Below are 13,182 nucleotides of genomic sequence, written 5' to 3'. Positions count from 1 at the left end.
TCCCAGTGTCTTCTGCATAGTAGGTAAATACTCTTCCCTTGCACTTGTGCCCCTAACCCTATTATATTTTGAGACAATGTCTCCTGAAGTTATTCAGCCTCCCAGCTAGCTGGGAGCTGCCAAGCCAGTCTTTGGATAAATCTTGATATCTGGAAATGGAAATCATCCAGCTTTCTTGTTTAAGGCTGACTCAACTGCTGTTTTCTACCCTTCACACTTTTATATGTATCTTAGAGACAGATTGCTAGTTTTTACCAAAATATTTTGATGATTGTGATGAGGGCTAAAGGCCATTGCTCAAGTAGTAGAGCACTAGAAAGCATAAAACCTTGAGTTCAAACCCCAATACTGGCAAAAACTAAAACCCCAAATAAATAAACCAAAAATAATCTAGATGAACCTATAGATTAATTAATAGAAAATTGTGGTCTATGATTATGGTTGACTATTTATCTATTATTAGCCCAGTATTGTTTTAGAGTTATCAATGAAGAAGTCTTACAAATATTTCATTAAATTTATTCCTTGCTGTTTGACTTGTATAGTGAATAGAATTATTTTAAAATAGTTTTCTTTTTTTTTGTGGGTCATAGATCTTGAATTAGGCCTGGGCCCTGTCCCTGAGCTCTTCAGCTCAAGGCTACAACCCTACTCCTGGGCCTGCCTGGGCACTGTCCCTGAACTCTTCAGCTCATGGCTACTACCCTACCCTTGAGCCAAGCCCCACTTCCTATTTTCTAGAGGTTAATTGGAGATAAAAGTCTCAGGTCCTTTTGTGCCCAGGCTGGCTTTGGACCTTGAGCCTCAGATCTCAGCCTCCTGAGTAGCTAGGATTACAGTCATGAGCTACTATGCCCGGCATAAAATAGTTTTCTATTCATTTGCTGCTATTATAAAACATATGATTGGTTTTTGTGTATTGAACCTTTTTGTTAAAACTTTTCATTAACATTGAGTTTTATATCATATTTCAAATGTCATGTGTATATTGAACCTTTTGACGTATGATTATATAAATTATCAAGGCTAATCTCTGCAGAAGACTTCTAGGAGAAATCTTTTTCTAATAAGTATGATTTCTTCTCTAGTCTGCTAAGATCTTGTTTAAAACTATGACTGTAGTTGGGCACCAGTGGCTCATGTCTGTAATCTTAGCTATTAAAGTGATCTGAGGATCATGGTTTAAAGCCAGCCTGGGTAGACAAATCCTAGACTCATGTCCAACTAACCAGAGAAAAAAAGATGGAAGTGGAGGCTAGGCTGAAATGATAGAGCATCATCCTTGAGTAAAAAACTCAAATGAGAGTTTGAGGCCCTGAGTTCAAGGACAGTATTAGCACTAAAACCAAACCCCAAAGCCAGCCAAACAAACAAAAAGGATGGATGCTGGTTCTTATCAGATGCATATGTGGGAAGGCCCATTTCTGCACTAACTCAGTTCTAGCTTCCAATTTTATAGGCCTCTCTCTAGACTTAACATCACCTCCACCTGCACAAAATATACACAACAGAACCTGGGTATCAAGGGCCTGGATCAGAGAAGTGGAAGTAGACATGGAAGGAAACAAATGGAGGAAATCTTACTTGGTACACTATGATAGAAGTATTTTGTATCATCTCTAATGAGTTGAAGTGAGATAGAACCAGAATTCTCAATTTTTTTTTTTTTTGGTCAGTGATGGGGCTTGAACTCTGGGCCTGGACATTGCTCCCTAGCTCTTCAGCTCAAGGCTAACGCTTTACCACCTGAGTTACAACGCCATTTCCACTTTTCTGGTGGTTAATTGGAGGAGAGTTTTATGGCTTTTGGTGCCTGGGCTGGCTTTGAACCTTGATCCTCAGATCTCAGCCTTCCTTTGTGCTTCCTTTTGATAAGCATAAAACCCCATGTCATACCTTCATTTGATACAGAAGCAAGTTGTTTTCTAAATAGAGTCTCTAATACAGATCAAGCCTTCTTCAAATTACACATACAGTATTGCCCCATCCCCGATGTCTGATACACTGGCATTCACACAAGACCATTGTGAGAGGTTGGTGACTGTGTAAGATACAGGTCAGCTGGTCCCTTCCTTTAGGGTCTGGGTAGTTCTGGAGGGTTTGGACAAAGAGGATTGCGTAAACAACTGATGATGGGATTTTTATCATTGAAAACTTCAGAACTGGCTGATTCTGAACCAAGCTGGAGGTGGCATTCTTGATATTTAAGCAGTTTGATACCATTACTTTAACATAGCTCTGGAATTTAATGAGCCCCTGTGCCCTCTTGTGGACGTGAGAGGTTGTGCAAGAAAGAATAGCAGGTCATTCCATAGAACTTTGGGCTTATGTGTCCCACCAAATTAAAGTGACTTAGTGACCAGTACTATACTGGTGGTTTGTGCCTGTAATTCTAATTATTCAGGAGACAAAGATCTAAGGGTTTAGGTTCAAAGCCAGCTGGGAAAAGAAAGTCTGTGAGCCGTCTACTGCTTAAGTCCCCACCTCCACTTCTGACTGTTTGGTGGTTAATTGGAGATAAGTCTTACAAACTTTCCTGCCCAGGCTAGCTTTGGACTCTGATTCTCAGATCTCAGCCTCCTGAGTAGTTAGGATTACAGGCCTGATCCACCAGAGCCCAATTTCCATTCTTATGGTTGATTGTCTAAGGTAACCTCGCAACCTATAATTATTTTTTACATTTAGGCACCATAGTTTTAGTTATATACTGACACAAGTTACAGAATTTCTTTGTTTTTCAGATGTAGGTACTATTAATGTTTTTTTTTTACCAGTCCTGGGCTTGAGCTCAGGGCCTGAGCACTGTCCTTGGACTTTCTCATGGCTAGAGCTCTACCACTTGAGCTTCAGCACCACTTCTGGCCTTTTTCTATGTATGAGGTACCGAGGAATTGAACCCAGGTCTTGGTGCATGCTAGGCAAGCACTCTACCACTAGGCCAAACACCCAGCCCCTAATTGCTTTGTTATAGAAGAAAAACTTTAGCTTTCTTACATTTTCCCCACATTCTCATTTGAGACTATTTATGTAAAATAGTGTTAGTATTTATTTCTGCAATTGGCCCTTTCCATAGTAAGTAAAATGTGGACCACAGCATACAAGGCAAATATTAACCAAAAGAATTCTTAATGCTTCTTGGGCTAGTAGAATGCTTGCCTAGCATGTATGAAACCCTGAGTTCAATTCCTTGGTACCACATACACAGAAAAACTTGAAGTGGTACTCTGGGTCAAGTGGTAGAGCACTAATCTTGAGAAAGCTCAAGGACAGTGCCCAGGCCCTGAGTTCAAGCCCAAGGACTGGCCAAAAAAAAGAATTCTGAATTCTTCTTATTTATGTTAAACAACTTGATGCTTAAGTCATAAATGAGTCTAAGATCACATTTAGAATGCAAAACAAGCTGCGTGTGGGGGCTCACACCTATAACCCTAGCTACTCAAGAGGCTGAGATCTGAGGATCTACAATCAAAGCCAGCTCAGGCACTAAAGACAGTGAGACTCTTATCTCCAGTTAATCACTAGGAAAAATGTAACAGGGCTGTGGCTTTGAGCTGAAGAGCTCAGGGACAACACCCAGGCCCAGAGGTAGGGTAGTAGCCTTGAGCTGAAGAGTTAGGGGCAGCCTCCAGGCCCAGAGTTCAAGTCCCATGACCCACACAAAAAAAACGGAGTCTCAGTCTTTCCTGCAGGAGGGTTGGCTTTGAACTGCTATCCTTGGATTTCAGTCTCTTGAGGAGCTGGGATTACAGGTGTGTGCCAACGATACCTGGCTCTTTAATTTCTTTTTTTTGTTCTTTCTTTCTTAACAATGTTTTGCAGTTTCTCAAGTATGTAGACTTAGTCTGTTCTATTTTTTTTTTGCTACCTGAACCTGGGTAATTTATAAGCAGTGTAAATATATTGCTTTCAGTTATAGAGGATGGAAAGTAGATTGACTGTCTAGCACAGGCCTGGTTTCTAATGCCTTGGGTTGTGGTGGAGCTGTTGGTCCAAGGATCACTCTTTGGGAATCATTGGTAGTACTTATTAGTTCAGGGGAATGAAGAAAAAGAAAGTATGGAACTCAATAAAGCAAAGTAGTAAACAAAGGTGGCCTAAAGGATCTCTCCTGTTTTGAGTCTTTCATATGAAGTGAAGCTAGAAAGAAGGAAAGCCAACATGACAAACAATATGAGTAAAGACCACTCACTCTACAAATGACTGTCCCAAGATAGAATTCTCCCTCTTCCAGATACAATCATATGGCTTCGGGAACATTACTTAAGTTCACTTAGCCTTAGTTTCCTTAAGTGGAAGGCAGGATCAGTACAGTTATGGCTTCATGTCAAGTACTAGTTGCAGTGCCTGATCTAGATGGAGTGTTGGTTTTCTTTATCAAGTGACCCGCCCTGTCCCACAGGATCCAAATCCTTTGGAAATGTGTCTACTGAATGACACTCACATGGCATCATTCAGTGAAACAGGTTTTGCTGTCTGGGCCCTCCATGGCCTCAGTTGCTGTGGACTGACCTATGATGTGGATGGTGTGAGTGTAGATGACTGGAAGAAGTGGGAAGTGGGAAGAGGATTCTGATCCTGGTCTCAGGTGGAGTCTCTATGAAGTCAGGGGAGCCGGACTAAATAAAGAATTGCTAAGATCTCTTCCACCTCTGCGATGAGTTTCTCCATGCCACCATTAACTCTGTGAATTTAGACTTCCTTCTCCCAAACACAAGGTGGCAGCAGAAGGCAAGGCTGTCTTAACTGCCATTTGCAAAAACCAGTTGAGGATAAAGTAGCACTTTAATAATATATGCTCTGTCATAAAAGAAGGAATTCAAGTGGCTTATGACTGCCTGCTCTCGGTGGTTTCAGTGGGTTCAAGGTCTAATATCTTGGAAGTACACTTCTATCATTCTCGCCAGGATGTTCCTCCTCTTCCAATATATGCCCCAAAGCTTCAGAGTCCCTGCTCTGTATCTCCTCTATCTTTTGCCCTTCCTCAGTGCATTTCCATCACTGTTCTACTTCTTGCAAAACACCTTCCAAGTTCTTGCCTGAACTAAACCTAGGGGCTGGTGGCAGTGTGGCATCTGTGTGAAAATAACTTCTCTCTTCCAAGGTCTGAGAGGACTTGAAGCTTGGGTGTGTGGTGTCAACAAAAATGCCCAGGGCTTGCCAATCTATTCAACTGTGTTCCACTTACAAACAATGGTGAAAGATCTTGCTGCTCTGTGGGTTAGGACATTCTGATCTGGTTAGGGCTGGTGACTTCTGGCCAGGTAGAGGCAGGCTGGGGCGGGCGGGAGAAGGTGGCTCTGAAGATCCCTAGGGCAGAAGCTGTGGCCTTATTTGTGGGGCATGTCAGGTGACCCTTCAGGGAAGAATTTCAACCTGAGACTAATGGGAGTTGTCATGAGGTCGAAATAAAAAGCTCTTCTTTCTCCAGTGACTCTGAGATCAGACATTCAGAAAGAAGTGACCTAAGCTGGCCAGTGGAAGTAGAATGGAAGAGCTGAAAAGATAGGGTCAAGGGGCAAGGTAAAGTGTTGGCATGTGGACCAGAGCAGGACTAACACTAGGAAGAAGGGATTTAATGGCTGAGACTATGGTGTGTGACTAGCTTCTAGAATGGGCTGTATCGCCACCTCTCCCCACACAACAGTGAACTCATTTCCCAAGAGGCTACATTTGTGATTCCATTTACATGAAGGGCACAGAGTAGACAAATGCATATAGACAGGAAAGAGACGCATGGTTAGGGGGGCTGAGGATCCTCAATGATTGGGGAATGGTTGCTGATGGATGTGGGGTCCCTTTTTGGGATAAAAGTATTTTGAAATGGGATGGTAGAGGTAGTTACAACATCTTGTGAATATACTAAAAACCATCAGGTTATACTTTAAAAGGGAGAACTTTATTGTGTATGAAATAGTAAAATATGAAATCTGAAACTTTATTAGTGACACATTATAGGAGGGGAGTGTAGCTCAGTGGTAGTGTGTATGCTTATCGTGTACAAGGACCTGGTAGCACGCACACACATGACATTAGCTAATTAAAGTTATAAATAAAGCATGGTGAAGAAGGAAAAAACAGGAGAGAAAAACTTGGCTCATGAAACCTTGACTTAGAGAAAAAGAGAGGTTGGTGCCAAGATTCTTGACATAGTAGAAAATTCTTCTCATTTTCTGAGTTCCCTTTGGGCTGTGGTTTTCAGCATAATATTACCTATTAATTGTTGTCACTTGAATTTCTAATTAACATGTTGACCATTGTTTTCAGATTTTTTTTTTTTGCTAGTCCTGGGCTTGAGCTCAGAGCCTGAGCACTGTCCTTGGACTTTCTCAAGGCTAGAGTTCTACCACTTGAGCCTCAGCACCATTTCCGGCTTTTTTTCTATGTATGTGGTACTGAGGAATCGAACTTGGGTCTTCGTGCATGCTAGGCAAGCACTCTACCACTAGGTCAAACTCCCAGCCCTGTTTTCAGATGTTTTAATCGCCCATAGCCCTTACATTCTTCTGGGGTTTGTTATTCTCCCCACTGGAATTAATGATCTGAGGATATAAAGTAGTTTGGGGGTTTGCAGTATAGTTGGTAACTAGAGTTGAATTTTTTGACATTTTTTATCAGCATCAATTAGTTTATGAGGGCTATTCTTGTGGACATATTATACTGTGCACAGTATATCTTGATCAGACTCAACCCTCTATTCTTCTCCTTCCTCCTTCCAAAGCAATCTCAACAAACTTCAGTGTACCATTTTCATACATGCACATCAAGTATTTGCTCATACTCACTCTCCTTCACATTCTCCATTTGCCTGGCCTCTGCCCCAATTCGTATCCACTCCCAACATGACCTGCTTTGTTTTGGTGCTGGTCCTCAGACTTAAACTTAGGGCCTGAGTACTGTCCCTTATACTCTACTACTTGAGCCACAGGGCCACTTCTGGTCTTGTTTTTTTGGTAGCTCATTGGAAATAAGAGTCTCATAAAATGGAAGGCTCTCATTTCTTTTATTCATCAAAATATTTGAGGGATCTACCCATGCGGTATATATAAGAGGCATGTTTATTTTTATTGAGTACAGTATAATTGTATGCGTCAGATACATAGTTTTGTGCATGGTATTTTTGTTGTTTTTTATTTATATTTATTTTTTAATTGTAATTAATAGAAGGGTTACAGTTATATTCACCAGACAGAAGGTGCATTACTTCACAAACATTGATACCCCTTCTCGTGTTTTTGTCCCTATTTCCTTCCCCCACTCCTCTTGTTTTCTCCCCTTCCCTTTCCTATTTCTGGAAGCGTGTTTTGTTTTCTTTGTTATTTTTGTTTTGGTTTTGTCTTGTTTATATGTCTTTGGAAGGGTAAGAAGGGGCCAAGAAATGGAGAGACGATGCAGCCAAAGGGACTCACTAGACACTATATTGAAAATGAACAATACAACTTGTGGGTGGAGGCAGGAGGGAAAACCTGGGAGAGAACAAGGGAAGGATGATATTGTTTAAAAGGAACTGTACTCTTTACCTGACTTATGTAACACTAACTCCTCTGCTATCACTTTTTTTTCTTTCTTTTTCTTTTCTTTTATTTTTTGTCAGTCCTGGGGCTTGAACTCAGAGCCTGAGCACTGTCCTTGTTCTACCACTTGAGCACAGCACCACTTCTGGCTTTTTCTATGTATGTGGTACCAAGGAATCAAACCCAGGTCTTCATACATGCTAGGCAAGCACTCTACCACTAAGCCAAACTCCTGGCCCTACCCACTGTTATTCTTAATACATTTAAAAAAAATAGAGTCTCACAGTCTTTGCTGCCTGAACTGAGTCTGAACCCCCGTCCTCAGATCTTAGCCTCTTCAGTAGCTAGGATTATAGGTATGAACTACTGGTGCTCAGTGACAAGACCTGTTTTATATTCCTCTTATCCATTAAAAAAAAAAAATACATGGTAGTTGTTCAAAGGCATTTCACTAGCCAGAAGTTGAGCTGCTGTGCCAGTGGTAGAGCACTGGCCTTGTGCAAAAAGAGCTCCAGGACAGTGCTCAGGCCTTGAGTTCAAGCCCAGAATTGATACCAAAAAATAAAACAAAACAAAGGTATGCCACTAGAGTATTTCACACCCAGTTTTTTAATCATATTGATGCCTTTGTTTATTCCAGCTTTCCCCATCCCTACTATTATCATTCAACAGCTTAGAGTCCTTCTTTTTTATCCAGTCCAGGGGCTTGAACTCAGGGCCTGAGCACTGTCCTTGGGCTTTCTCAAGGATAAAGCTGTGCCACTTGAGCCACAGTACCACTTCCAGCTTTTTTTCTGTGTATGTGGTACTGAGGAATCGAACCCAGGTCTTGGTGCATGTTAGACAAGCACTCTACCACTAGGCCAAACTCCTGGCCCCATCCCTCACAGATTTTTAAAGTACAGTTAATGATGAAAGAATTATTTAAATTATAAGGACGTGTCTGCATAATTCTCAGAAATTATGTAGTAATTGTTTTGGTAATGTGTGGGTGTATTCATTCCTAGTGAGTAATTGTGGCTATAATCCTAATGATCCTATCAAATATCAAATGATCAAATCAGATTCTTGTGGCTCACATCTATAATCCTAGCTACTCAGGAGGCTGAAATCTTAAGATCACAGTTCCAAGGCAGCATAGGTAGAAAAATCCATGAGACTCTTATCTCCAATTAACCACCAAAAAGCCAAATGTAAGGCTATGGTTCAAAAGGTAAAAATGTTAAACTTGAGTAAAAGGAGCTCGGGGACAGCACCCAGGTATTGAGTTCATGCCCTTGTACACACACACACACACACACACACACACACACACACACACACACAAATTATCTCAACTTCTGATATATAAGGAAAAGAGGAAGTACTTTGGAGAGATCTGAACCTCAAGATTGGGTTGGATGACAAAGCCCTAGTCAGGGACTCCATGTTTCTGGGTAGTGTCCTCTTCCCTGATAGTGAATATATGCTCAATAAATGCTTGTTTTGATTGAGTGAAGGCCATTTTCAGTGCCTTTGAAAGACAGTAGCAAAAGCAGAATGAAGTCTCCTGGAGGCCCAAGGTTTCTTCCATTTTCTTTTCTCCATTCCCCTTTGTCCTTCTTCCTCCTATAAATAGGTGATCTAAAAGGAATCAAAATGGTCCTTCGTATTTGATAAGACTCCGTGGAGCTTATCTGGAAGCAAATATGATGGTAAGTGCTCTGCCAAGAATGAGGCTACTAGCCACCAAGCCTTTCCTTCCCATTCTCTGATTTGCCGGAGTGTTGAATTTGGTTCAGGTCAGAGAATCAAACTCTTGAGGAATGTAGTAAAACTACTTTTATTACAAGTGTTATAAACCCAGTTAAGCCAAAAGAAAATGTTGGGTCATGACAGGAAGTTGGAGGCATAGAAATAATAGATACTAGTGATTACAGGAACCAGGTTGGATCCTTTCTCCATTTCTCAACACCAACTCTCTTAGCCTTGTGTCTGGACAGTGGTGGAGGCTCTGAGTACAGCATAGTTCCATACTCTGTAGGTGGCTGAGAACTGCTTTTCAGTAGCAAGTGCAGGAATCCTGGAGCAGGTCTCTGGTTGGTGCTGCTTGAGTCACATGTCTGTCTATGTGGTCAGTAAAAAGTTGAGGGTCTCCTAGAACCACTGGCTTCAGAGAGGTGGAGCGGTACTCCAAATAGGGGGTGTATTTTCTAGAAAAAAAAAGGAAGGTTCTGGATAAACAAACTATATGCCTGTGGATCATGGAGTCGCCAAAGTCACTTTGACAGTTAGGAAAAAGAGAAACAAAATCAAAATAGCAATGTAAATGGTCTATGCTAGGCAGCTCAACGTTCTACTTACAATGTCCTAGAGTGAAAATTAGGGGACTACATGAGTTCTATCATGACCCCTAGACAAATGTCTTTCCCACTAAGTGAGGCTAGTGTTAATTTTGTTTAAAGTACTGGGGACTGGACCCAGAGCCTTCTGCTTGCTAGGCAAAGGAGCTCAAACTGTTGAACAATATTAATACGTTTTGTCAAGGATTTGGTACTCAGCCTCCAGCCAATGCCTTTATATAGTGGGGAGGCAGAAAAACGCAGGCTTGCCTGTTCCAGTGCCAGAGGCACGTACCAAGGTAGCACTGTCCTGGGAGAGTTTCCAGGAACTATGCTTGCCTCAGTGTTTTGTTTTTATTTTACATGGTGACTAATCTTAGAATTCAAAGTCTCACAAGAAGAGCTCCCTTACCCTTTTATACGTGTACCTGAGGCTATTATTCAGAATGAGATCTCCATTCTTGATCTCTTTTCTGCTTGTAGCACTGGATGGAAATGGGAGTGATAGCTGAGCAGCTGTGGCTCACGCCTGTAATCCTAGCTACTCCAGAGGCTGAGATCTGAAGATCAAGGTTCAAAGCCAGCTAAGGCACAAAAGGAACTGAGACTCTTATCTCCAATTAACCTCTAGAAAATGGGAAGTGGAGCTTGGCTCAAGGGTAGGAAGGTAGCCTTGAGCTGAAATGTCTTAAACCCCAAAAGATCATCCAGTCCCCCAGGTTGTGACTCATTCATAGAAAGCTTAGCTCTTCAGACAACTCTGACCATTGAAATGGCAGTCTCTTCCTAATGGACTGAAATCTGAATTCCTGTAATTTATGTGCTCTGATATTATATCTGCCTTCAGGGTCAAACTAAAGTCATCTAATCTCTCTGCCTCTTGGCAACATCTCAAGACTTTGAAGAGGCCTGGCATGTCCCTACAAGTCTCCTTTTTATTGTCTGTTTTCTTTTCTCTCACTACTAATGACAATGATAAGGATGATGGGAACACTACTAATAATGTTCATTGGGTATATAATGGGAGCCAGTAAATATATATTTATTATTAATAATGTAATAAATTATTATGTGTGTATGAATATACATATTTAGTGTAAATCTCAAGTCAGTAAGGTAAGTTCTATTCTCCTTTTATAGATGGGAAAACTGAGAAGCTGGGTGCTGTGGCTTATGCCTATAATCCTAGCTACTAGGAAGTTGAGATCTGAGGACTGAGGTCCATAACTAACCTGGGCAGGATTGTCTATGAGATTCTTTTTTTTTTTTTTTTTTTTTTGCCAGTCCTGAGCTTGAGCTCAGGGCCTGAGCACTGTCCTTGGACTTTCTCAAGGCCAGAGCTCTACCACTTGAGCCTCAGCACCACTTCTGGCTTTTTTCTATATATGTGGTACTGAGGAATTGAACCCGGATCTTCGTGCATGCTAGGCAAGCACTCTACCACTAGGCCAAACTCCCAGCCCATGTCTGTGAGATTCTTATTTCCAATTAATCAGCAAAAAGCTAGAAGTGGTGCTATAATTCAAGTGGTAGAATGCCAGCCTTGAAGGAAAAAGCTAAGCAAGAGCTCCTAAGCCTTGAGTTCAAGCCTCAGTAAGCACAAAAGAAAGAAAACAGAGGCTCAGAGAAGTTGAGTAACATGCCCAAATTATACAGCTAGGAAGTAACAGAGCCTAATTTTGAATGAAGCACTTCGATTCGTAAGCCAGTGCTAGATAATATTCCTTCTGCGTGGGAGCCAAGTAGTTCTTACAGTTCCTAAAACAACGTTCACAAGTGCATGCAGTCCGCATGCTCTCCGCCTGTGAACTGCATTTTCAACCTTGTTCCTAGTAAAGCCACTGGTCCTTAGGCTACGCTCAGCCTCCTTCTGAGCACTGAAGCAAGAAGGAGCTTTGCAGCTTGCTTTGCAAATGTGGCTCACCCTGGGTTAAGCTGAATGAATGGAACTGAGCCCCACCATGCAGTTTGAACAGATCTTTTTTTTCCTTCCTTCAGTATTTGGGCAGAGAAAACTGGGAGTAGATCACAGAAGAGAATTCTGTGAGTGAGAATCAGTGTCTTGTCCTAGGGTATTCAGAGACTGCAGTTCTCATTTGTGGAACCCAAGGAGCTTTCTGTAGCTTCTGGGAGAGTTAACTAAAGCAGATGGTTTCTCACTATTTGGTTCTAAAGCAGAAGCCTTTTGTTTATATTTTTTAAATAACTTGCAATCTAATCTGTAGCATGCCCTTAAGCGTTTAATTAAAGCTGAGCATCTTTAAGAAAAAATATTGACCTAGGGCCGGGAGTTTGGCCTAGTGGTTAAAGTGCTTGCCTAGCATGCATGAAGACCCGGGTTTGATTCCTCGGTACCACATACATAGAAAAAAAGCCGGAAGTGGTGCTGAGGCTCAAGTGGTAGAGCTCTAGCCTTGAGAAAGTCCAAGGACAGTGCTCAGGCCCTGAGCTCAAGCCCTGGACTGGCAAAAAAAAAAAAAAAGAAAAAATATTGACCTAGAATTAAGTATGATAGATAGAAATTGATGTATACTTAGTAAGCCAATAAGCCCTAGGGTTTAAAAGATCTGAGGTATATGTTTATGTTTAAAGATATAATTCTCAGAATTACTTTTTTTTGTTTCCATATCCTAGAGATCCTTCATTTTATTGAAGCTGAGCACTTATGTCATTTTTTCAGAGTAATGGAGCTACTGAACAACAGAATAAAAATTTCTACCAGGTTTCATATGATGCCACGTCTATTACTTTTTTTTATTTTTGCATTTTTTATTGTAATTAGTAAAAGGGTTACATGATATTTGCCAGATAGAAGGTGCATTAATTCATGTACATTGGTACCCTTTCACATGTCTTGGTACCCATTTCCCTCCCCCCCTCACCCCTCACCCGTTCAGAATTATTTTATAATGTAGCTATTATAGACATATTAGCAAACACTGGAAATTGGCTTTGCCACCACACTCAGTTTAAATGCATTTGCCTCTTATTTGTTTCACTTTGCTTGTCAGGCTGGTGTTTTACCATTTGAGCCATGTATCCAGCCCCACTTTTTGTTAGTTAAATGCAGATGGTTTCTTGAAGATGTTTCTATTAGGGCTGGCTTTGAACTGAAATCTTTTGGATCTCATCCGCTTCAGTAGCTGGGATTACAGATAGAATATTTTCAATTTATGATGGGTTTATCAAGATATATGCCTATTGTAAATTAAAGACCATCTAAAAAGTTTTATAATGAGGGCAGGGGAAGAAAGGGACTTTCTCCCTCTAATAAGTAGTTTTAAAAAATTAATAAATGCCAGTGGCTCATGCCTATAATCTTAGCTACTCAGGAGACTGAGATTAGAGGA

Source organism: Megascapheus bottae, chromosome 13, assembly GCF_031878675.1.
Source record: "Megascapheus bottae isolate mThoBot1 chromosome 13, mThoBot2.hap1, whole genome shotgun sequence".
NCBI classification, from domain to species: Eukaryota; Metazoa; Chordata; class Mammalia; order Rodentia; family Geomyidae; genus Megascapheus; species Megascapheus bottae.
The sequence above is the reverse complement of the archived record's forward strand: the minus strand, read 5'-3'. Positions refer to the sequence as shown.